A 24,969-nucleotide genomic window follows, 5' to 3' on the forward strand; every position below is an offset into this window, starting at 1 on the left:
ACCCCAAAGAGGTACCGATTCTAAGACAACAAATCAATTAGCGCTGGTAATTTCAATATTGATAAAGATGACTCTTCCAAACAACCACTTCTGCTAAAGACTTTTTGAAAGTATTGCCATGAATCTTTATCCTATTTGAGCATCTAACCTTAAAGGCACTTAAAAGGTACCACGACAACTCAATTAGCGCTTCTTTTAGATTTTAGCTCCCAACGAGGTACAAATTTACCCGTTGCAAGGTACGAATAGAACCACTGTTATTTTTTTAGTGAAGCACTCTCCTCTCCCGGGCCGTGACTATGGCCAACACAACAGCCACCACAATCACTCCAGCCACCACGTGTCCAGCCCTTACTACTGAGGTATAAGGAATACTCCTTATAGGAGTTCCCCCACCCCTTACAACTAAAGAATTCCGACTCTTTCTGAAAAAGAAGGAAAAAAGCATTATATATACTTATCATGGAAATTATTTGTTTATTTTTTCATTGTCTTGCTATAATGTCCCTCAAGCTTAGAAGAAAATTGGATTCCTTTTCTTTACATCCATCCATTCATAGACCCATCCATCCGTCCGCCCCTTCGTCCATTCGTTCCTTCGCACGCACTCTCGATAAGCATTATATTTACTTATCATGGAAATCATTGTCTTGCTATAATGTCCCACAAGCTTAGAAAAAAAAAAATGCATTCCTCTGGTTTACATCCAGCAATCCATCCATCCGTCCTCCCGTTCGTCTATTTGTTCGTTCGCTCGCACGCTCGTTCGTCCGTTCGTTCGTTTTATTCATTCATTCATTCATTCATTCGTTCATTCATTCATTCATTCATTCATTCATTCATTCATTCATTCATTCATTCATTCATTCATTCATTCATTCATTCATTCATTCATTCATTCATTCATTCATTTATTCATTCATTTATTCATTCATTCATTTATTTATTCATTCATTCAATCACTCATTCATTCATGCATTCATTCAGTCAATCATTCAGTCAGTTAGTCAGTCATTTAGTTAGTCAGTCATTCAGTAAGTCATTCAGTCAGTTTCTCTCTCTCTCTCTCTCTCTCTCTCTCTCTCTCTCTCTCTCTCTCTGTCTCTCTCTCTGTCTCTCTCTCTGTCTCTCTCTCTCTCTCTCTCTCTCTCTCTCTCTCTCTCTCTCTCTCTCTCTCTCTCTCTCTCTCTCTCTCTCTCTCTCTCTCTCTCTATTTGTCTCTCTCTGTCTGTATCTCTCTGTCTCTCTCAATTGTGGTTCACTGGACCTTGACATCATCTATTTTCTGTCCCATAGAGTGCCAAAACTACAAAAGTCTAAACAATGCTGACAGAAATGTAACGTACAAAGGTCATAACTGGCGAGGTGACAGAGGGCTTGGTCCTGGTTGGTTCCGATTTGAAGGCAAAGCAGGAACAAGAATGGCTTCTTCATGTCCACCCAGAGGAAGTTGTGGCAGTCGTCATCCTGGCTGGTTGGATAGCAGTCATCCCAGTGTTGCAGATGGTAAAAGTTATGGGAAGGTTTGCTTTCGCCGGTCTAGCGATTGCTCTTGTTTACGGTCCACTGTTATTAGAGTTAGGAACTGTACTTCATTTTATGTTTATTACCTTGATGGTGTCCCTTCTCCTGGTAGTTTGCGCTACTGTGGTAGTGACTAATAAAAAAATTTTGAACGGCAATGAAGCGATCCGTCCCTTGGTTTTCAGTAGATCATACCAAACGAAAACATAGTCACAATTGAAAAAAAAATGGGAATCTTCTGATTCTTAACACTCCTACTCTGTCGACGTCCAGTTAAGGACTCCGCTTTCCACTCGTTTTATTTATTTTTTGTCTTTTTGGTCGTATAAGTTCGTAGGCACTCAGACGTTTCTGGCTCCGACTTCATTGCTAGCGAAAACCAATTAAAACAAACGTTGGATGAGAAATCGCTGCCGGATCATAATAGCCAGCTTGTAAGAATACTGCATGACTGCCTTCCTTGTGTTGGTTAAATAAGGTACTCAGGAATCTTCACAGAGCGAAGTAGCACTCAAATACTAAATAAGAATTTCAGATATCAAAACTATTGTCAGTAGAAACTTTAGTATTAACACCCATTTCTTTCCTCAAGTATATCTTGATAAAAATATTAAATTATCCTCTTTTGTCCTGACAATTGAGGCCTAGACAGAGATTTTTTTTTTTTCTTTATTGAGCAAAAACGAAAACAAAGTACTATTTCTGGTGTACTTCCAGCGTATCTTAGCAACAATCGCTTTCCAGTATGCGTGGAAGTGGGACTGTGGAGATTTTCGAAATGGTGAAGCTAAATAGTTCTAAATCGGAGAGAAGTGTAGAAGAGTAGATGTGTAGAAGTAAAGGACACAGAAAAACGCACACATTAATTTTATCGATAGAAATCAGACTTTTTCCGAGGCAACTCTACTCGAGTAGTCGACTGCTAATTTTCCCATCGCCCTCAATGATTAGGACATAACCAAAATGTAGGGTAAAGTAGGGGCTTAGAAATTTCTAAGGTTCTTATTACTTTATATTTGAACACATTTAAAGGAATCAGTGTGTCAACAACTTTAACATTTTTCTTAGTTTAAAGCCATAAATGATAAGCGAGATACAGGACAGGACTGAGCCGATTACTAAAGCAGGATAATCACAAGTCATGGCATCATGGTTCATGCATAAACTTCCTCCCTCAAATTTACAAACTTGGCAGACCAGTTTTACCTAGTAATTGTGTTTTCATTGGAGTTCCTTTTTCAAAGAAATTAAGACAAAAAGAGCCAATTTTGGCTTTCGCTTTCATAATGGGAATAAGAAATGGCTTATTTTGATTTCATTTGATATAGGCTAGTCCGGCAATGTCTGCCTGATTTTCCATTCTTATGATCCAGAGAATAAATAAAATCGAGCAGCATGTCTTCAAATAACGCTGTTAGTTTCGGTCCAATGAGAATTGTAAAAGGCTAAAATATTTTCAATATAAAGCAGAAATTCTTGTAAATTTTGGCTTTTATCTTAACAACATCTTTTTCTTTTTATTTAGTACAGGCCACTCAATGATACATAATACTCAGTCTGAGGGCTATCCATTTTGTAACTGATCAAGAGATTCACTAAAGTGCCTTGACTCATGCAGCATTTCAGTTTTTAGTTTCTAGTGAAAAATGTAATCAAGACCTCAGTCTTACATTTTTACTCCTGTTTTTAGTTAATTAAGTAAATTGAGCCTATACGATCTCGGGAGTTTAGAAGCTCTTTTTGATGTTTCCATGGCAACACGATTCTAACAGTCATGTTTTTCGAAATTTGGAATTTTTATATTTATGAAAATGAAGTGTCTCGTCATTAAGTTTAAATTTTTATATTATTTTAACCTATCTTTATTGGTTTTGATCATTTATTTATTGGGAGAGGCGAGTTGCTCTCAGCACTGCGCCATGTTCCTGCTCCCCATAGAGAGAAAAAAAATCAACTGATTCGTAGCCTATTTTGGAAACAAAAATGCAAGAACTTTAAATGGGTTAGCCTTACGTTTTGAAAGCTACCTTCACTTCCAACCGAGTCTACTAGTGGCTAGAGACACTCATCAACAGTTTTGGTATAAGTTGTTAATCGTTCGCTGAGGTTGTAATTTATAACAAAACTAGACTAACAATTTATGTTTCTGTTGAAACAACAACGTTTTTGGATTTTCCAAATGACACGAAATCGATCCCGTGACACATTTCGTTTAAATCCATCTCTCTTTACTGCAAAGTATCATAGTACTTTTTTTTTTAATTTGAGTGTCAAAGTAATTACACGTTTGGTTCGGTTTTCCTTTATTAGACTCTGTGATTGATTAGCAAAACTCGCGCCACTTTTTCAACCTATAAGAAGCAAAACCAATCGTGTCTTGCTCGTAGGCGTTTTCCGCTCTTTACGCCAGCTACATGCATTTGCTTTGAGATCTGATTGGTTCATTGTGTTGTTTACGTTTGCTGCGATTGGCCAAAGTAATTACTTTGGATTTGGTTTTGAGAAACTCATTTAAAAACTGCTTTCTTTTCTATTCAAATATATGCGTGGGGAATCTAGACTTCGAAAGGTATCTTCTGCATCTTAAAAATATACATTAAGCTGTGTATTCTGAAAGAAAAAAAAAGCATTTAAAATACGTGCTTAACATTGTTTTGAATCCACCTGGGAGAGGTTGTTGCAATGGTTTGTGATTGTCTTCTTGTTCTTGATTATTCCATTGTCGTTATCGCGGTAATTTTTTGTCTATTTTTTTTTAAATATCGTATCGCGTAAAACTAGTAGATAACCTGTATTCTATACAACTTCTTTTTTGTAATTGAAATATACTAGAGAACACTATAATGTAGGAAAAAAAAAAAAGAAAAAGAACAAAAAAGAAAAGAAAAAGAAACGAATGTATTTAACCAGGAGGAAAAAGCTCAAGGTCATGATGCTGTACGTACAAGGTTCATTGTAGTTGGTGCCCAGATTATCTCATGCACTGAAATATTCATTTAGTATATATTCTGAAGTCACTTGTTATAGGCTAAAGAGTGTAACCGATATACTAGACAAGCAAGTTTAACAATTGGAGAACTATATGCGAAACGACACTTAAAGCGTACACCACTGACTGTGAAATGCTTTTTGCTTGGTCCTTTAATATTTTTTTCCTTACCTGCCTTCAGATATGTTCAATTTTTTCAAACTTAGTTTAATGTAACTGAATTTGCGAGGTCTTGAGAATTGCCATGTTTTCAGTTATGTTGTAAATTGCATCTACTTTATACTATGCCATAATTGTTAAGCATGTTATAAAAAGATAAATATAAATAATTAGTTCAAGTTGGAAAATGGTGACTGTAAATATCCCATGCCATGTAATTAAAAAATCACTAGGTTTTAAGTTTTTTTAAAGTCTCCTTTCACGTTTTTGTAGTATCGTATTTACCTAACTATAATTAAGCTGATGATAATTTATTATCAGTTGACTGGTCCTTCAGAAGGAAGCATTTTGTAAGATGCTTTCATTAAAGAGCAGTAGATTATCACTGACAAAGCAATCATCAAAACAAGTTGTATTACTATAACTGCAATGTTGTATGATTATCTCTTGATTATGAACTTAACAACAAATAAGTAAAAATAAAACTAAACATAAAAAGCACATGTAGTTTGTCAATTGAACAACAAGAGCACGGTATAGCTGCTAAACACAGTTTGAATTTGGGGCTCTAAAAAGTTGAAGGTAATAAAATGATTTACTGATCTGAGCAAGCTCAGAAACGAGGACTTAGACTTCGGGTGGTCGCACTTTTTTCCTCTAGATCACCCACGCGAAAGGGACTGTACTGAATTATGCAAGTTGAAAAAGAGAACTACAACGGATTAGCGAGAGTACAAAAGGTACTACTCATAAGATACAAAATAGGTACCTGTTAGTACAAGCTCAGCCTTCAGCCAGCAATAAATGAGAATTTGGACCTCCCGTCCTCTACACTTCCTGGCAGCACCTGGCAAGTGCTAACAAATCAGTCAGACCACCGCGGGTTGGGTTACAACAAAGGAAGGGGGGGGGGGGGGGGTTCTTTGGACGCTGTTGGCAATCCAGCTAGGAGTAGGTTACTTGGAGTATGAAAACCGCAGCTATGGATTAAATGGTCTTTTATGGGGAAAAAGAACTGAATAATACGATTTGGTCAAGGGCCATGCAGTTTGCGGAAAGAGGGGCGCGCAGTGCTCGATAGGAAGGACGCTGCAATCCCACAAAGACCTCGTGCACCAACCTAGTTCCCTGGGTCATTACAGAATTCGAATTGGCGGTATAGAGAAGACCCTGGACAACGATGCGAAGTTTTCCATTGATTGTGGAGAATTTTGTCACGTGAAACAATGATTTTCAAAAACCATTTCGTCCCATACATTGTTCACCAACCTCGCACCGAACCCGTTCATGTTGCTAGAAACAGTACTCAATGAAATAAGAGTACAAAAAAAAAGGAACAGTCTTTTTCTTTCTTTGTTTCGTTCTTTCATTCATTATTCCATCTTTTCTTTCTGTCCTTCCTGCCTTTCGTTTTCTTTCTTTCAACCAGAAGCCTGCTTGCATGAACACCCAGTTAGTCCTTTAAGTAGCAATATCAACATGTACATTCTCCTTACTCCTCTGTGCTTATTACTTGTGGCACCAGGTAGGAGAATTAAGAACATTTTATCTTTGGTGATTATTTTCTTCATTCTCATGGCCTGACTGTTTGATCAGACAGTGATATGGTAAGGAGAAATTATACGCTGATCACCTTTGGAGTTTAAGATATTAATATGGGATTGCACTCTACTGGGATAGTGTCGGAAACGTTACCTAAAAAAGTGAGAAAGAATGTCGTTATTATATACAGAGATTTAGAATCGTATTTATGGCAAACGTGAGGTTCACGTTTTTGTTTTATTGAAAAAACCTGTTGCACGTATGGGAATAGTGCAAAATATTTTTGACTATTGGTGCTAACTCAAAACTACTCAATTTAACTGACAATTAAAACAGCGAGCGACAAAAATAGGATAAACATGGTCACGTGGTCGGTTTTGTCGTTTGCCATAAACGTAATTATATATCTCTCTAAACGTTCAAGAAAACTGCTGCCGCAAGAAGAAATAAAACCCGTGGGACATGGCGACAGAAACTGAAGATTAAACGACTCTTTACTGATTGGAAAATGCTTATCTTCTATTGTAAAATAAATAAATAAATAAATAAATAAATAAATAAATATTAAATAAATAATAAAATAATTAAAATGCAAAAATAAAGATGGATCTTTCTGTCTAAACTCTCATATTAAAGTGACGGGGTGATCGTCTTTCCTTTAAGGGGTTAAAATTCGTGGTTTGGTATTCCTTATGGTGCGAAAATCTAAAATATCTTTCGACAGAGATATGGTGGTGCTTTTTAAGATATTGAGCCGGAAAAATTAGAGAGCGTAAATGTCAGTCAACTGATTCGGTACCATTTAGGGGTAAAAAAAAAATCGGACAACGTCCACAAAAAGAAACGCTGGTACGGTACCTTTCAGGGGTTCTTTTTAAAATTTCCTATGATCACCCCCGTCAGTTATATACTGGAGTCCACTCCTCCCTCCCTTCTCCAAACCAACAGGTATTTACGTAATGTAAACTAGACTTTACCAAGAGTACCGCCCTAAATATAAGCCGGTCGTTTTGTCTAAGAGGCGGATCACCCATTGGAGTTCGCTAATGGCGTCTGTCGTTTCAATAACAATGATGTTAGCTCCAAACCCTAAGAGCCCTGAGCACAACAATGTACTAAAACTATAGTATACGTATGCATTACACTAATACTGATAATAATATAGATAGAAAACTATGTACAAATAAAAGATTTAGAAGCAAATAAATACGAAATACCATCAAGATAGTTCGTTAAAAAGGGTGCATAGTTTGTTTTGCGATCTCAGTCCTCACTGAAGGCGTATGTAAAAGGTTGCTTTGTCTAGTGGCGCGCACACGGATTGTATTATTAAGTTTAAAATATTCCTTTAAATATTGGGAACACTGACCTAAGAGGCATTTCTTAACGAGTTTAAAAGCACTTTAAGACGGCGCTCCTCAGCGTGGGCCATTTCAGAACTTCCATTGCCGGGTTGCTTCGTACAGTTCTTGCAACTATCCTGGCAGCCCGGCTTTGGAGGGCTTTAAGGGTTTGTTTGTGATCTTCTCCGCAGCAGCCCCACACACTCACACAGTATTCTAAAATTGGCCTAATTAGACTACAATAAACTATATTTGCAATCTCTCTAGTGAGGCCTCTACCAAGCCTGCCGAGCATTCCTACGCGTTTTCCCGCCTTCGAAGTAAGGTGCTTTATTTGCTCGTTCCAGCTAAAGCTCGTTCCAGCTAAGGCGGTCATCAAAGACTATACCGAGATAAGTGAAGTGAAAAACCCGCTTAACAACATTGTTATGTAAAGTAATAGAAAACAAGTTTATGGTAGATAATCTAGGGGCAGTTTCGAAAAGCATAGCTTTAGATTTTGATACGTTAATAAGCAGACTATTGAAAGAAAGCAGGTGCTGAATTTTAGACAGATCAGCAATCAGCTTGTCATGAATAATAGAGGCCTTAGAGGATGAGCAGTATAAAATAGTGTCATCAGCGTACATCAAAATATTACATTCGGACACTATCTTCGGTAAATCATTAATGTGTAGAATAAACAAAAGTGGACCGAGGATAGAACCTTGAGGCACTCCAACAGAGATGGCTTCCGAAGTAGAAGTCACCCCATGAAACTCAACAACGTGGGAGCGGTTCGATAGGTAGTCCGTAAACAGCGATTCTCTTTAGCCACAATCCCCAAATTGGAAAGCTTGTCCAGAAGCACCGCACTATTCACAGTGTCGAAAGCTTTACGAAGGTCAATAAACACATCACCAGTTAATTGACCTTGGTCCATGTTTCTACGAATATTATTAGAAAAACTAAAAGCAGCGAATTCTGTCGAGTGACACTTCCAAAAACCGCACTGATAAGGGCTCAAGATCTTTTTTTGCAGAAGATATTTGTACAGTTGGATATGTACAGCCCGTTCTAAAACCTTGGATAAAACAGGTAAATGGAAATCGAGCGATAATTGTGCATCTCATCAGCCTTTCCTATTTTTAAAAAGTGGAATGACCCGCGCAGATTTCCAGTCACAAGGAACTTTGGCAGTACGCAACGAAGTGTTGATAATGAACGTCACAGGCTTGACTACAATGTTCGCAGAATCTTTTAACAGGCGCTCCGGTATGCGGTCCAAATCCACAGCCTACCCAGATTTCAGGCTATGTAACTGCGACAGAACAAACTCCTCAGAGATCTCGGGAAAATTGAACAGCGGATATTGACGGACAGAAATATTGGGATCACGTTGATTATTACCACAAGTTGACCGTAAGTTAGCCATCAATTTGCTTGCCGCGGATGCGAAAAACTTATTAAATGCGTTGGCAATGCATTGCTTGTCTGAAGAGACAACGCCGTTTATTTTAATGTTTGGAGACGTAACTTTCTTTTTACCCGGCAGGATTTTCTTCATCGTCCTCCAAAATGATCTGTGATCACCACCACGTTCCTCGATGAGCCGCTTATTGGAGAGAAATATTGGGATCACGTTGATTATCACCACAAGTTCACCGTAAGTTGGCCATCAATTTGCTTGCCGCGGATGCGAAAAGCTTGTTAAATGCGTTTGCAATCCATTGCTTGTCTGAAGAGACAAAGCCGTTTATTTTAATGTTTGGAGACGTAACTTTCTATTTACCCGGCAGGATTTTCTTCATCGTCCTCCAAAATGATCTGTGATCACCATCACGTTCCTCGATGAGCCGCTTATTATAAGACGCTTTCGCTGATCTTATTTCATTTGTCACACGATTGCGAAAACGGCGGTAGCTAGCCTACTCTTCTGAGGTGTTACTTTTGAGTGCTCTTTGTGAAAGTAATCACGCTGGCGCATAGTCGCTTTTATGCTCTTGTTTAGCCAAGGACAATTTGTCAATAGCTGCGTCAGCGGTGCATGACGATCAGCAATCGTGATAAATTCCCGCTTAAAGTCATGCCAGAGTTTATCAACAATGACAGGTCCATCGGGACCAGGAGCAGAGTTACAGTTAACACCTTTCAAGTCTTTACGAAAGGCGTCAACATTAAAATGCGCATAATTTCTAAAGGTCTTGACCTGAGAGAGTGCTCTTTTGCAGTTTAATCTACGAACGCAATAAACCAATTCATGGTCACTTAAATGCACAGAAACTACTCCCGACAGCGACCTTACAAGCCATGCGCAGTTGAAAATGTTTCGTACCGGTCAGTCCCGCTATCCGGGGCTGAGGTGTTCATATGGGAAAAAATTGTCAGCTCGGTTACCGAGATCTCGGCAAAAAACCGAGGTCTCGGAAACTTGGCCTGCCCGCCCTCACGTATGAACACATCAAAATTTTTGTGAAGGAAAGAGTGGCAAGGCGAGATCTCGGAAACTGAGCCAGCCCGGTTGACCGGGTTCCTTAGTTGGTCGTTTAAATCAGTTTTATTTTTAAATTGTTATCTTGTAACTGATGTTTTTACCGTGTCTAAATAAAGTGTATGTATGTATGTATGTATGTATGTATGTATGTATGTATGTATGTATGTATGTATGTATGTATGTATGTATGTATGTATGTATGTATGTATGTATGTATGTATGTATGTATGTATGTATGTATGTATGTATGTATGTATGTATGGAGAACTATCCGCGCATTTCTTTTATCTGGGAGATTTGTGGCCCGTACGGATGACCGGGAGATTCGTTCCGTATTCGGGGGAGTTGCAATCTCTGGTCTCGGGTCCATATTTATACTGGTGGACACTAAGAGACGCTTAACCAGACGCCGGAAGCCGTTTTTCCAAGATCGTCCCACATGGGTTATGAGTTTCTAGTACAAATACGGCGACTCTACTGTAGTAAGGACTTAGAAAACTAAAAACAGAAACGAAAAGAAAAGAAAAAGGGAAGAAAACATCCGGAGGTATATGCTGTCTGTGATATTTCAATATTAAAATATTGCGGCTTTTCACAACTCTTATCGCAAATGCTGAGCTCAAAAACACATAACGCGGAACAACAGCTGCTCTCAGGAATAGCTGGATTAGGCCTTTAACATTCGATTTCATGTCACTGCTGTTAGGAAAACGGTAGAACGGTTTATCAGCGAATATTCCGAATCGTGTCATGCAAGTGCAAACTCCAGCGTTGTTTTTCAATTCTTGATCATGGCCTGGCTACATCTAAGTAAATATTTCTTAGCTAGTGAAGGAAATTAGCAAACTTTGGCTCAGAAACAACACGGTCTGACGTCAACAAGCACAGTAATTGCAAAGACTGAAATGTGTAGGGTTGTCAAATGTCAATTAAAGTCGCTTCTTCTTCTACTGGTTCTGTTAGCTTCTACTTTTTCTTCATTTTTTTTTTAATTAAAAACAAACACCATATTTTCCATGAGGATCATAATTAACACATCAGGGTGCAAAGTGGTACCGACCGGAGTGCTTTATAATTATACGAATATGATTCGGTTGTTTAACGTTTTACAATAGGCTCTGACAGATATTCCATTTTTGCTTCCTTTGTTTATATAAAATAAAATAATTAGAATAATTCGATCTTTAACGGGAAAATATTGAGTTATCTTCCATTACTGACGCCAAAACGTAGACTAAATGCAATTAATTCAAAGTAGATTTTTCCCTGTATGTCGAGAGGACTCGATTTTTATCTTTTTCTTTAACCATGTAAGGTGTTTACCTAAATTTTGTTGAGGCACTTTTTCAAAACTGAAAAATTAAAAAAGGATGATTTTCTAACAAGCACTAACGATCAAAACTAGTTGAACGTCTCATTGCATGAGAGAATAAAATATTGTCAGAAATTAATTGTTGCACTGTAAAGTCCACCTTAGTTGTTTTAGGTGTTTATCGATCGTTTTGCGGCAACAATTTTTTCCTGTGCTAATAAAAAAAACTAAGTATAATAAAACGTCTTAGTCACCAGTAAAATGATAAATAAAACAATAGGTTTCAAACCAACGCGCTGAGTCTGTGGTCAACAAGCTATTATAAACAAACTAGAATTCTACCTTTGTTTATATGCTAATTACCAGAGTTAATTTTCTTGCGGGAACTCCCACTCAATATTTGAAAAAGGTGCTAACATCGTTTGCCGTTTTCAAAATCCTGTTTACAATATCCAGTCTTCCAGGCGGGTTCATCTGTTCGTATTCTTTAGCTGAACTTTTAAGTCGGAAAATTTATCTATTTATTTATTAACTTACAATTCTTTGAGATATTGGGAGAATAACCAGAGTAAAGTCGCAAAATTCAGCACTCAGCCGCTACAAATAATTTATGTACGTGACAAATCTTCTTCCTTTATTACTAATTACGACGCTAAGACACTTTAATTTACCCCCTACGCAATTGCCACCCGGGATGCCTGTTCGCTGGCTAAAACTTCCTGTTTAGAATCTTTGAAAAAAAAAAAATAAAAAAAAAATAATATTAAAAACGTCACTCTCAGTACAATTGTGTAAGGGATCTTCGTTTTAGTCAAGCATAATATTTACGTCTTCTACATATCTCCCATTTTCCCTCTCTTATTTTCTTCCTGATAGAAATTATCAAGGAAGAAAAAAATGGTATTAGTGTCTACGTTAGTGTCTTCCCTTAAACGTCATCCGATAATCAATAATAGATGAGAAAGTGGTCTGGTGCCATTATTTAATTGTCATTCCCCGATGGATGACATCTTTCTCCATCCAATTGTGATCAATACTCACCTGCCACTTCCAACCCATATCTTTCTAGTTCTCGTATTCACCAATTATACACACGGTGAATCATTGTTCGGGGTGTAAAGATCGTATCGGTTCGAGTTTGTTGATCTGCTCTTTATTGGGAAGTGTGGCTGCAGTACTACTCAGATGCCCAGAAAGGTAAAAAAAAAAAAAAATAAAATAATAATTGTAGCCATATAAACAAGTTCGGCCGCCGTTAGTGAACTTTATTTTCTTGGTCTTTAACATAGGGAATTTAAATATTACCACACAAAGAAGTTCGAGCATAACACGATTTTCCCAGTTCGTGAACTCGTTGCTTTTTATTTCTGGCCAACGATACGAGACTTAAAAACGCAAACAAAATAAAACGTTTTATGCCCTATTATAGGAGGTTTGGCAACCACAATGAATGAAAGGATTGCTCTCTTATGAGAAAATTACATGGTGCATCGTGTCCTTCAATAAAACCAAGTAGAGACGAGAGTCTTCGAGTCAAACTCATCAGGCACAATTTTGGCCCATGCCAGTGCACATTTGTCTTTCGATTTCGACCTACTTCGCTTGTTTAGAAGAGAAACGTGCCCGGCGCGACCAGTGCAAATCTTGTTTTTGCTTGCAAAGTGTAAGTTTGTGCGTAGACAGTTTTCTACGTTTAGCGTAAAATCCGGTGCTCCAATTTGTTAAAATGTTGTTTCCTTAAAAAATCTCGCATCATTTTACGACCGCCAAAACGTAAATTTTCACAAGTTGACGCATCTTGATCCGTTCGTATTCTTAAGCTGAAAATTTTAAGGAACGGAATACTATTCCCGAAATTTACGAGCTGTTTTTGGCTTTTCGAAATGCTAGCGGGTCTTTTTCCACACTTTTACCTACATATTTTTCCTCCGAACACAAATGGGATGGTTTTTCAGCATTGCTAAAGTTTCAGGTAACCTTTCGTTAAAGATAACGCTTGTTGATCTTCACAATTTAATCCAAATTTCTGACTAAGACGGGTAATATCTTTTCGAAAGGATATTCCACTAAAATGAACTATTGATGCACCCGTAAAAGCCACATTGTTTGAGAAATCTGAAATTGTGGGAGATCTAAACAGTCTGCAAACACTAGCTTGGTAAAATCTACAACCCGGCGCAATTTATTGAAAGTATTTTACTTTCTTCAACTAATACTTTACGCTGGAAAACATTATAGGTTGGGTTGCCTTTCGATCGTTATTTCGAGGCCGTATGAATTAACCGTGTTTAAAAAAAATGATTTCCGCGGTGATTGTGTTGTTTACCAAACAAGGAACAAGAAATGCAAGATTTCATGAAAAAGGTAGTTCGTAATCTTGAAAGAACAGGAGCTATCTGAATAAAAAAAGGTATAGCGGTAAAAGAGTGAGGATATCATAATCCAATTTATACGGGGCTGTGCTGACGTTTTGCGCGGCAAAGTTTACCCCCGATCTAAAATTACTGGCAAATTTGCTTACATCGTGTTCATCGCATGTCGCGACGTTTTATACTGATTTTTATAGTGAGACAGTGTTCTGTTCTGGATTTGAAGAGAGCGAAGCAAAAAGGTCGCCTTGGGTGAAAATTAAGAAAAAACCGGGGCTATTTAAAGAAGACGAACAAGGTCAAAGTCTAACCGCTCATCGAAAACAACAACAACAACAACAACAACAACAACAACAGAAAAAAAAAAAATCAGCTGGCAGCGAGCGGTGAAGGTTTGTGGTACAACCAGCCTGTTGTTGTTTGAAAACCGTCCTCGCCGAAAGATATCGGGGCGAGTCGAATGAAAATAACTTCCTCGGCAGCTGAGGAATTCAGCGCTTCTCTATCGGGATGCCGGCTACGATCTAGCCACTTCCGCTGTTTTTGACCGGATGAAAAATTAGCAGCGAACTTCAGCTCTCAAAACCGATGGATGTATTGATCTAGCCGGTGGCGTCCTCTCACCAGACTTAACTTTTTCCATTACGATACCGTGGTTTCATCGAAAGAAGCGCGCGTACGCAAGATTTCCGCTTACTGCTTTAGGGACGGTAAATAATAAACCATGCCAGTGACATAGATTGTCGCATTTAACTACATCTTACCTTTTTTTTTTGGCAATTCTTTAATATTATTTTTAACCTAGAGCTGAAGAGATAAATTTCGTCGACGACATATTTATCTTTAGTAATCTTCGAGTTGAAGATTTTTGTGGACAACTTGTCGCAGAAGCGCTAGCACACTTAATTTTTAGTTCATTCCTCTTCCATATGGAAACCAAACTTCACTGGATCTACATTTTCTGTGGGGACGGAAAAGATACCTCCGAGTATTCCTTCTGTAGGAACTCAAAGAGTTTTTCATAGCTGAAATGATGAATACAGCATATATCTTTATCGGTTTCTTGTTGATGTTTTTAAATTTCCATTTCATTATTTTTTTTTTCTATTTTAGTATGGCAGGTTGTTACTTCTCCATTTTTGATTTCCTTTTCCTCTGTTATCTTTGGGGAGCTTGGTTGCACACTGATGCCCAGCAAGGTGAGAAAACGAGTTTTAATTTGTTGCTAGTTCCAAACTAAAAGGCCTTATTAGCTTTTTTTTTTTATGTTAGAGGCGTTTACATCGTCTAAAACGTTAGACCTACAGACGCCCGTTTCTCGAATGTTCTGTTAACTTACCTGGCCGTAAAACTATCAGTGTATACACAATGTTCTTAGAATCGTTACTGATTATGAAAACCAAATATAATTTTCTTTATCCTTTGTTACAATTTATAATAAAGTTTCGATATAACACGTGCGCTGATTGGTTGAAACAGCGTGTTTTATCAGAGTACAGATGCATGGAGCAACGACTCGAGCAAAGCCTCGACTGTGCTCTGTTATGTTGTAAAGCACGCAGGAAGCGTCTAGCGCACTCAAGAAGTAAGGAGAAACACTCGACTGCGTCTAGTGTTTCCCCCTACACTTCTTTCATGCTCTAGCCACTTCCTGCGTGCTTTACAACAGAACCGAGCACAGCCGGGGCTTCTTTACTTGTTTATTATTGGGAAAAAATCCCGCTAAGCTATCACTCTTTGGACATGCAAAAATTTAAATGGATTTTTGAGCGAGAATTCTAGTTTAGGCAGGGTGCAAAATTCGACCAAGTCTGAATGTTAATTTAACTTATTTTATTCTAGCAGTTAGACTTTCGATCCCCAATATCATTCGTTTCTTTCGATAAATTCTTAAATCATGAGGATCTTCTCTGTCTTGCATACTGCTGGTTAACCAACCGATGAGGGTAAAAGCGAATGAGTTTGCGAAATGGCATATAGCATGACGTGCGGAATGGCATAATTATGCAAAATTAAATAGAAGATACGCGGAATGACTTAAATAACTATATTAACTGAAGAGCGCGTCCTGTTTGGCGCCAATTTTATAAGAGGAGCAGTTTTTTCGATGTTGCGTACTGTAGCCGAATATTAAACAATTAAACAACAGATCAAGGTTTCAAAAAAAGAAAAAAAAAAAAAAAAAAGTCTGGGATAGAAAAATGTCTTATCCCTGGTAAGGAAAAACAGTGAAAGTGAAGAAATAAATGAATATTGTTTATAGTTTCCGCACTCAAGGAACTATGAGTAAATCCGTAGTAAATTATATTTTATGTTCACTTTTCTCCTTCCGACTTCGGTTGACAAAAATATTTTTATGACTATGAATATATGAAACATATCTCTAAACTGCAAATGAAAGATTAAGTAGAAGAAAGACCCTCGCAGCTATTTACGCAACTTTTAACTCAGCAGCTTCAAATAGAAAGCCTGAAAAACCTCAACGATGCCTGTAGGAAGTGTAATGGCTTTTAATAGCTACGTGCATTGTAATAAATGTGAATTCGAGCTGTCGTTAAATATAACGACAGATTGTCGTGTTTGGTAATTGTGCTCATCATTTGTTTGGACCCTCAGCCCCTTATCACACGATCATCACACCGTAAAACGAAAAAGGTCAATCACAAAGCCTATAATTTAGAAATCCCTTTGATCTTTCTTTCATTCTCTCTTTGTCAGGATTTTTTTATTCATCCTTGATTTTTTTCATAAAGATGTTTATGACCAAGAACTTTACTTTTCTTTTCGTAGGGAGATGTCGAAGTGTCAAATTTCTGCCACTAAAGCATGGCTATTACCTAGAAGGTCACGTAATTTTGAATCTTACCATTGAAACCCAAATCAGATCATGTGAACATCGCTGCGTTATGGAGAGTGAATGCGTTTCAGTCAACATTGGTCCACCAATTGACAACAAAATAATTTGTGAGTTGAGTAATTCGGATCACTTCCAGCATCCGGAAGACGTTATGAGAAGGCCTGACTGGACATATGGAGCCACTGGGGTATGAATTGTAGCTCTGAAAAAATAAATAAGTAGTTATGCGTTTGAAAATAACGGGGTTTTTAACATCACTAAAAATAGTGTGATAATTCAAACTGGACTAAACTGAACTTTTGATTCACTGATTGCAGCAGGTTTAAGAACTCATAATCCCGCTCCAAGGACAAAATCTTACCGGGACCTAACATGGTCAACAAACGGGTTAGATAAGAAGTGAACTTTGCTCAAAAGCAAAGCGAATCAACTTGTAGGGAAAATCACTGATTTAGCGGACTTAGGTAGGAAATAAGTCGATAATAAGGGTGTTTTCCATTTGTCAGAACTGTCCAGCCAGTTTATTTATTTTGGAAACGGAACGCTCCAATTCCGCTACACTTTTCAATTTGTTCAAAATGACACGCTTGATCTCAGAAGGTGCCATTTTGAATAATTCAAGCAATCAACCCTTCGAACAATGATAGACTCCATTTATGGATCGGACGAGCCAGTCTGGCTGGCCAGTCCTGACAAATGGAAAACACCCAAGTGCTGACATTCAAATTGAAACGAATACTTAATACTTGAGCGCTGAATTGTTTAAAGAACATCCAAGGGTCTGCTACAGCGCCGTGTTGAGATAAAGGCTTTAGCTTAATTACTCTTCAACTCTAGTTTTCAAGTTGTCTTATCAAAAAAAAGAAAAGAAAAAATAAACCTTAATCTTTACTGAAATATTTAAAGATTCAAAACACTACACAAAATAAACAACATAAAATGGCAAGGACACCGTACTCCTTTCGTTTTATCTAAATTGTATGTTGAAATTATTCAGCTTAACCTCGAGCACCTGAAGCATATCGCAAGTTTTGGCGCCTTTCTCGGTTGATTGACACTTTGCTTTCTCTTTGCTTTAACGTTTCACTTTTTGCCTGCATTTATATTTATTGTAGGTTTTAACAAAATAATTAGTTTACGCGGACTTGCTTTTATCAAGTAATTATAACCAGCTGAGTACTATGTGCCTCGTTTGTCAGTTTGAATTTGATATTGTGACTTAGCTTGAGAGGATATAAGCGTTGTATTATAAATGTGTTTTTTTTTTTTCATCAGAACCTTTGCTCGACCGTCAAACCTTGCATCAACAACGCCAAATGCCTGTCTGGCTACACTAACAAGAAGTACCTATGTGTATGTGCATCCGGATTTAAAGGAGAAAATTGTGAAAATGGTAAAGTTTATTCAGCTCATTTAGTCAGCAATAATTTGCCTTTCCATTTATAATTAGCCTGTTTAATTTTATCCTTGCCTTATCAGTGTACTCATTCAATATAATTCACCAATTCTCCAGATATCGATGAATGCAACAACGGCATTCACAACTGCAACGGAAATGCAACCTGTATGAACACTGCTGGACACTTTAACTGTACTTGTAACGTGGGTTACAGTGGGGATGGTCACTTATGTTCAGGTATAATTTGTTGTCTTGTTTTCCAAGATGTACGTTTGTGTTTAGATCATTATTTCGTTCCCAGCATAAAGCAAGTTCAGTTTCATTCTTGTTTGATCATTTTACGTCTCCTTTATTATGCTGGAAACATTTAGATATCGATGAATGCAGCGACGGCATGCACGACTGAAACGGAAATGCAACAGGTATGAACACTGCTGGACACTTTAACTCTACTTGTAACTCGGGTTACGGTGGGGATGGTCACTTATGTTCAGGTATAATTTGTTGTATTGTTTTCCAAGATGTTCGTTGGTGTTAACGTCATTTTCCTTTTCCTTTTTATAAAGCCGGTTCAGTTTCATTTTTGCCTGATCATTCTACGTCTTCTTTATTATGCTCGAATAATCTAGATATCGATAAATGCAGCAACCTTATCCACGTTTACAACGAAAATGCTTCCTGTATGAACACTTCTGGACACATAAACTGTACTTGATCCGCCCCTCGCTCAGATAAGACGTGAAAAATTTCTGCGTGCTCTGAGTTTGATGCAATTATCGGACCTTATCCGGACCGAAAAGTGTCTTTACGATCTGTACAAACGAAACCGTATAAGAGCCGTATAAGACCCTCTCTTAGATAAGGCGTGATACTATTCTAAGTGTCCTTAGTGGGATGCAATTAATGGACCGTAAACGGACCGAAAAGTGCCTTTATGATGTGTTTTTAGACCGTAACAGATTGTGAAACAATACGGTTCGTGTAGCTGGTTTTTTTTTCAGTTTTTATCAGTTTGTCTATATTGGACAACCCTCAAAGACGTTGTGTATTGAATGTAACTCATGCCATTTATAGTATATGACAGTCTCACTATTATTTTGCCGTATAACGCTATCACGGTATCAATTGACCAATATAATCACTGTCATTTTCCCTGATTTAAAATTAAATTTATCTTTTGGTTTTCTCTATTGAGATATTAACGAGTGCACAACAGGAAATCACAGTTGCCATAGTGATGCTGAGTGCACGAACACTGAGGGATCACATAACTGTACATGTAAAGCAGGATTTATCGGGGATGGACGTAATTGTACAGGTGGGTTTTAAGTCTAGCACCTTGGCAGATTACTATGATGACCATCTATGGTGATTGAATGGTTGACATCTTGGCTTTGAGTTTTAAAATCACTCATATTTCAAATAAATAACGACTGATTCAACACGCCATTCCTTCTTCCGCACCTATTTCTCCAGACCTCGCAGAAAAAAAGTAAACAATTTCCACTGAGTTGCAGAAACACGAATTCTGTACAAATATGTACCTGCTCGGTAAAAAGATCAGCGAAAATAATCTTTCACTGAGATTTTGCATGACTACTTCCAACAATTTAGCCAGTGTCTGTGTAAAAACAACAGGGAAAGGAAATTTATGCCCCAGCAACTTTCTCCAAAGCACAAAGCCGAACAATATTGAATCAAAAGAGGAGATAGCGGCTTTGAGCCAATCAAAAGCGCTATAAAACAATGAATAATTTATGCATTAGCCTCGGCACTCTATGTCTTTTATGATTTGTTCCACAACTAGGTTTTCACCAACAATTAGCATTTATTTAAAAGCTTCAGAACCTAGAGTAGGCACGTTCAGGAATATTTTTCAGTCGGAACGCATGTTATGGTCACCTCGTTATGACCACCGGTATTTCTTTGTATTTTGGAATTGAACAGTTTCTTAAAGAGAACACATTAAGCGCTCAATGTGTTTGGAAAGTCTGGTATATACTTCGTCGTACCTTCGATTGCGACAGTTGCAAAGTTGAAGACAAATATGCTACGAGCTGATTTAAAGTACAACTTAGTTTATTGAAGAACATAACTTGTTAAAAATTTTATTATGACCATAATGAGTTGTCATTTGTGGCGGGAAAAAAAAATATCTATTTTTATTTAACAATACGTATTTTAAAAACGTTTTAAGTGTTGAAAATAGTTTAAAGCTTTTGTCATACAAACTTTGGCCAAGGAGTTAATTTATTCTAATAGCCTTGTTACGTAGAGTTGTAGATTTCAATGACGCTGAATTGTAATTTTGTCAAACTTTAATCAGCATTCGTGCAAAAGTTCTGCTAGATCCTTAAGATTTCAAACCGTACACCTAAAAATCAATGACTGAACTTTCTTTTGCCAAAATATGAGAGGATTTGGGTCACTACCGGTCAGCTTTTTTTCTCGCTGAATTTAGATTATTTTAGGCTTTTACGCGATAGAGGAAAGTGCCCAGTTCGCTCACAAAAGAGCAGACATGAAAATAATTGCTATATTTTGACCAAGGAAGAATCATTGTATTAAATTATAGTGAAGAACGTTTTGCAGCTATGGAAATTTCTGTTTAGGGAGAAGCTGATCACGAAAAGTGTAAACTTTCAAGTCCTCTCGTGGCTAAATCCGAGCTTTTAGTAGGGTGACTCACGCCGTGTGACGGAAAGTTCCTCTCGGACTTAGACAATGTTCGACTTGCAATCGCAATAGGTTTTCCCACCTCGTCCATGAAACTGTGATTATACTGCACCAACTCCATGGTCTGATGCATCGGTGTCTAGCACAAACTTCCGCTCTCTGGTCGGGTAGGCCAAGACTCTACCGGACGAAAGTAAACCTTTCTGGCTGTCGAAACCCAGCTGACATTGCCCTGTCCAATCAAATTCTGTCTTTGCTTCTGTTAGCTTGTACGGTAGGTGAGCTATAGTTGAAAAATAAAGGATGAAACGGCGGTAATAAGAGGCAAGTCCAAGGGAGCTTTTGACCTCCATGCTGTTTTCTGGAATGGGCCATGCGCGAACTTGTTCTATATTTCCAGGAACTGCAGTGATGCCTTCTTCTGTGACAATATGACCAAGATACGAAACCTGTTTCTGGTGGAGAAAACACTTCTTCGGCTTAAGTCTAAGTCCTGCACAGGTAAGTCGCTCAAACACCTTTTTTAGCCGCCCTAACTCTTCCTCGAATGTGCGTCTCATGAAAATCAGATCATCAAGGTAAATCAAGCACATTTTCCAATGTGGACCCTTCAAGACAAGCTCCATCAACCTTTCAAAAGTAATTGGTGCATTACAGAGTCCGAATGGCATCACATTCCATTCATACATGCCGCTTGTAGCTACAAATGCTGCCTTTTCCTGGGTAGATGCAGCGATTGCCATTTACCAGAAACCACAGGCAAGATCGAACATGGAAAACCATCTTGAGCAACGTAGAGCAGCGAGTGAATGGTCAACTTGAAGGCATCCTTCACTGTTGCTCCATTCAACACACAACCTCTGACTATTATCCTTTTAGTCACCAGCACAACTGGAGAGGACCAGGGACTTGACAATTCTTTCACCTTCCCCTGTTGCAAGAAATCGGTTACAGGTCGTCCGATTTCATCACGTTTCCGTGGACAGGTGCGTCGAGGCTGCTGTCGGATTGGAGGGGGGTTGGGGTGGGGAATTGCCTGTTTCAATTCTGTGCTGGGCCGTATGTGTGGTGCCCAAGTCCTCCTCGGAAAGGGAGAACGCATGTTGGTAATTTCACTGTAACTCCCGTAGTCTCCCCGTCTCACTCTCAGTGCTCCTTGTGAGAAGTTCTTGCAAGGACTCTGGTAAAGCCCTTTTAAGTGTTTCTTGTGATACATGCTGACTTATTACTCAAGCTTGGTCCACAACACGCTCGTGGTTCTCTTCATAAAGCTTCAGTGAAGTAACATCAACAACCGGCTTAGCTAGAGCAACCACAGTCTCGGCAGCCAAGTTGCAAACTTCGTCAGAAACATTGAAAACACGCAAAGGAACCAATCTGTCCTCTTTAACATACACCTGAGTCGTTGCAACATAAAGGCCCCCGTTGTTGCAAACGTGAGTTGAGACAAGGCTCCAACAATCGCATGCCTCACTGAGAGGCCTTTAGATCTAAATTAGTGCGATGCTTGTGAACAGTAACTGGGACAGTCACCTCAGTGTTAAGTTCAATAATTGTTTATTGTCGCACCACACATCTGGAACTAAAAGGATGGTTCTTAAAATCAGAGCAATCCAAAACTTATCCATTAATCGTCCATACCCAGAATTCCTTTATCCCATATACATTTGAGACTTTTTAGTACCCAGGCGCACCACAACATGTCCCACAACACGTGTTTTTGCCTGCTTACCATCAGCAAGAGCAATTTCAGGGTAGCTTAGCTCAAACTGAACTTGACACTAGCAGGTAAGGAATCACAAGTGAAACAATTGAACAAGCTGCACCAGTGTCGATTAACCACATAACACAATTTCCTCCAATAAAGCCTGGAAAATAAAGGCCTCTTAAGCTATTGTTAGCTTGTGACCTGTCAATGGGGATATCAGGATAAATCTTTTCCTGCTTTGACGATGATTTTGGAAGAGCGTTGTTCCCATCAGGTCTTGTTGTGGGGTTAACATTACTCTCATTCTCGCATCCCCTTGACCCGTGGGCGACACCCTGCTGGTGTTTCCCGAACCTAAATCGGCTTGTTACAGAGACTTGTATTTTGGGTAGTTATGAAGGTAATGGCCAGACTCTTTGCAGTACCAGCATCGACTGAAATAACGTGAGGCAGGTGGGCTTTGTTGGCTTCCAGGCATGTTCAGAGACATTAACCGGGTGAGCTGATGTATCTGCTGAACCAATTGCTGGAGAGCGACTTGCTGAGTCTCCTGAAGTTGTTCATGCAATTGAATGTCATGACATAACATTTCCAACTGAGATTCAAACAAATGAGGCTCCCTGACAACTTCATCCGCAGAGCGAACCTTCGCCGAGCTTCTTCGCTAATCTCCATCCAAGAGACAAAATGCCTCAAGTTCACAAGCCAGTGACGAGGCTTCGTCCATGCTGCATGGTTTGTCTCTGCGTAGTCGCAGCCGATCGTCTTCGTCTTTGAACAGCATCAATGAAATGTTTGACGGCAAATCTTTCTGATGCCAACAGACTTGCAGGGTGAATTTGGCGAATTGGACTTTGAAAATTTACTTTTGGATCCAGGGATGAATCAGTTGCTGGTGTAAGCGGCTTCTCCGGTTTGAAAGGGTTAGTTGGCGTTGAACAAGTCATCCTTTGGAATCTTAAACCCACGTTTGAGTTTTCCACCATTGTAAACAACACACAAGCAAAAATTCGAAACAGAACCACACTACGTTGAAATTCGGTCAACAAACCATCAAAACGTTTCCATTGACCACAGATTTCTGTTAATTTCGTTTTTTTCACTGCTGCCACCAATGCAACGCCATAATTTCCACAGTAAACACGGCGTTAAAATCTTTTAATCACAGTTCTACGTGATGGGTGTCGCTAATAACAATGGTTGAACTCTGTATAATTCCGGGATTCAGTAAGGATGAATGTCAGAAAAAAATTAGTCGTTACCATTTGTTGCCACAAAAGAAATAAAACTTTCAATGTTTCAGTATAAAATAATTCACAAGATACTTTACACAAAAAATGTTCTTCACAAAATGAATAAAGTCGAGGATCCTTTCTGTCCTTATTGCACAAATGTGGAGCAAACAGTCACCCATTTATTTGTATCCTGTTACATTGCTGTTTCCTTCTGGTCCGATTTCACTGGTTGGTGCCAGTGCATTTCCAAAGAAACTCTAACTCTATGCAGGAAAGAAATCAGATCATGTACGGCATCTTGAATAATTGGTCCTCTTGTTCAGCCCTAAACCATCTTATTCTTATTGGTAAATACCTAATCTATTGTAAATAGAGTCAATTTTCATTTTGCTGATTTTAAAGCGTTATTACATCAAAAAATTGAAATAGAAAAATACATAGCATTCAGCTCAAACAAATACAGCACTTTTTACGAAAAATGGGCCAGATTTTTAAATTGACAACTAATTTTAATGTTATTGCTTGTATAGTATTTTTGTTTTTTTTTTCTTTGTAGCTTAATAGTTTAAATTGTAATTGTAATTGTAAATTGTAAATTGTAATTGTAATTGTAACCTTTGTTGCATGTACTTAACAGTGTAGTGTATATGCCTTGTTTTCTCTCATCACTTATATTGCATGTAATATTTTATACGACAGCTCTGTAATGTGTGTTTGACTGTTAAATAAAGTGATTAAAAAAAATATTATAAGTGGTCCTTGAACAGTGTCAGAAGCTTTGTAAACTCAAATGAAAAGAAATAAACAACACCATCCAACGTGGCATGTTCATTCACAGAAGTAAAATTTTGATCTATGCGCGCCGAACCCATTTAGTACCGTGCTGTCGTGCTTACATGGCAGTTTTTGAGCCTATCAGCAACCGTCATTTTGAGACGACAATATCACAAAATAACGTCGTCTCAGCGCAATGCGAAGATCCCCCGGGATCGCGATAATCACATTATTTTTTTTTTTCTGAGGTAAAGTTATCTTAAATTTGTATTTGTTTCTCACATTTGCTACAGTGTGCAGTGTTGAGTAAAATCTGTAAATGTCGTGCAAACATGAAGTTTGATTTACGTGCAAATGTGACCAAAGTGAAGCAAATATATAATTTTTTACCTCATTTGGCCACCCTGTAAATCCATTATCCTTGGAGCAAATGTGTAATCTTACTCATATTAACCGGCTTTTCTTTGCCTGTAAATGTCGTGCAAACATAAGATTTGATTCGTGTGCAAATATCACCAAAGTCGAGCAAACATTATATTTTACCTCATTTGCTCACCACGTAAATCTATTTTTCTTGGAGCAAATGTGTGCTGTTACTCATATTTACCG

General features: G+C 38.3%; 2 protein-coding genes across 3 annotated transcripts in view; both read left to right on the plus strand.

The window, feature by feature from the left end:
* Positions 1-4,417, plus strand: part of LOC146454157 (uncharacterized) — a 191,454-nt gene extending 187,037 nt beyond the window's left edge. Inside the window, exons 7-8 of one of the 2 annotated variants that reach the window (XM_085095758.1) lie at positions 2,179-2,937; positions 2,969-4,417. The gene's annotated coding sequence lies outside the window, so the exon portion shown is untranslated. Of the gene's footprint in view, positions 1-2,178 lie in introns of both variants that reach the window. The other variant, XM_085095757.1, reaches the window with a different exon arrangement.
* The window catches only part of LOC146454163 (uncharacterized), a 98,591-nt gene that overhangs the window by 25,819 nt on the left and 47,803 nt on the right, over positions 1-24,969 (plus strand). The gene's annotated exons all lie outside the window — the stretch shown is intronic.

Source organism: Pavona decussata, unplaced genomic scaffold (genome assembly GCF_977016875.1).
Source record: "Pavona decussata unplaced genomic scaffold, jaPavDecu1.1 SCAFFOLD_313, whole genome shotgun sequence".
NCBI lineage: Eukaryota > Metazoa > Cnidaria > Anthozoa > Scleractinia > Agariciidae > Pavona > Pavona decussata.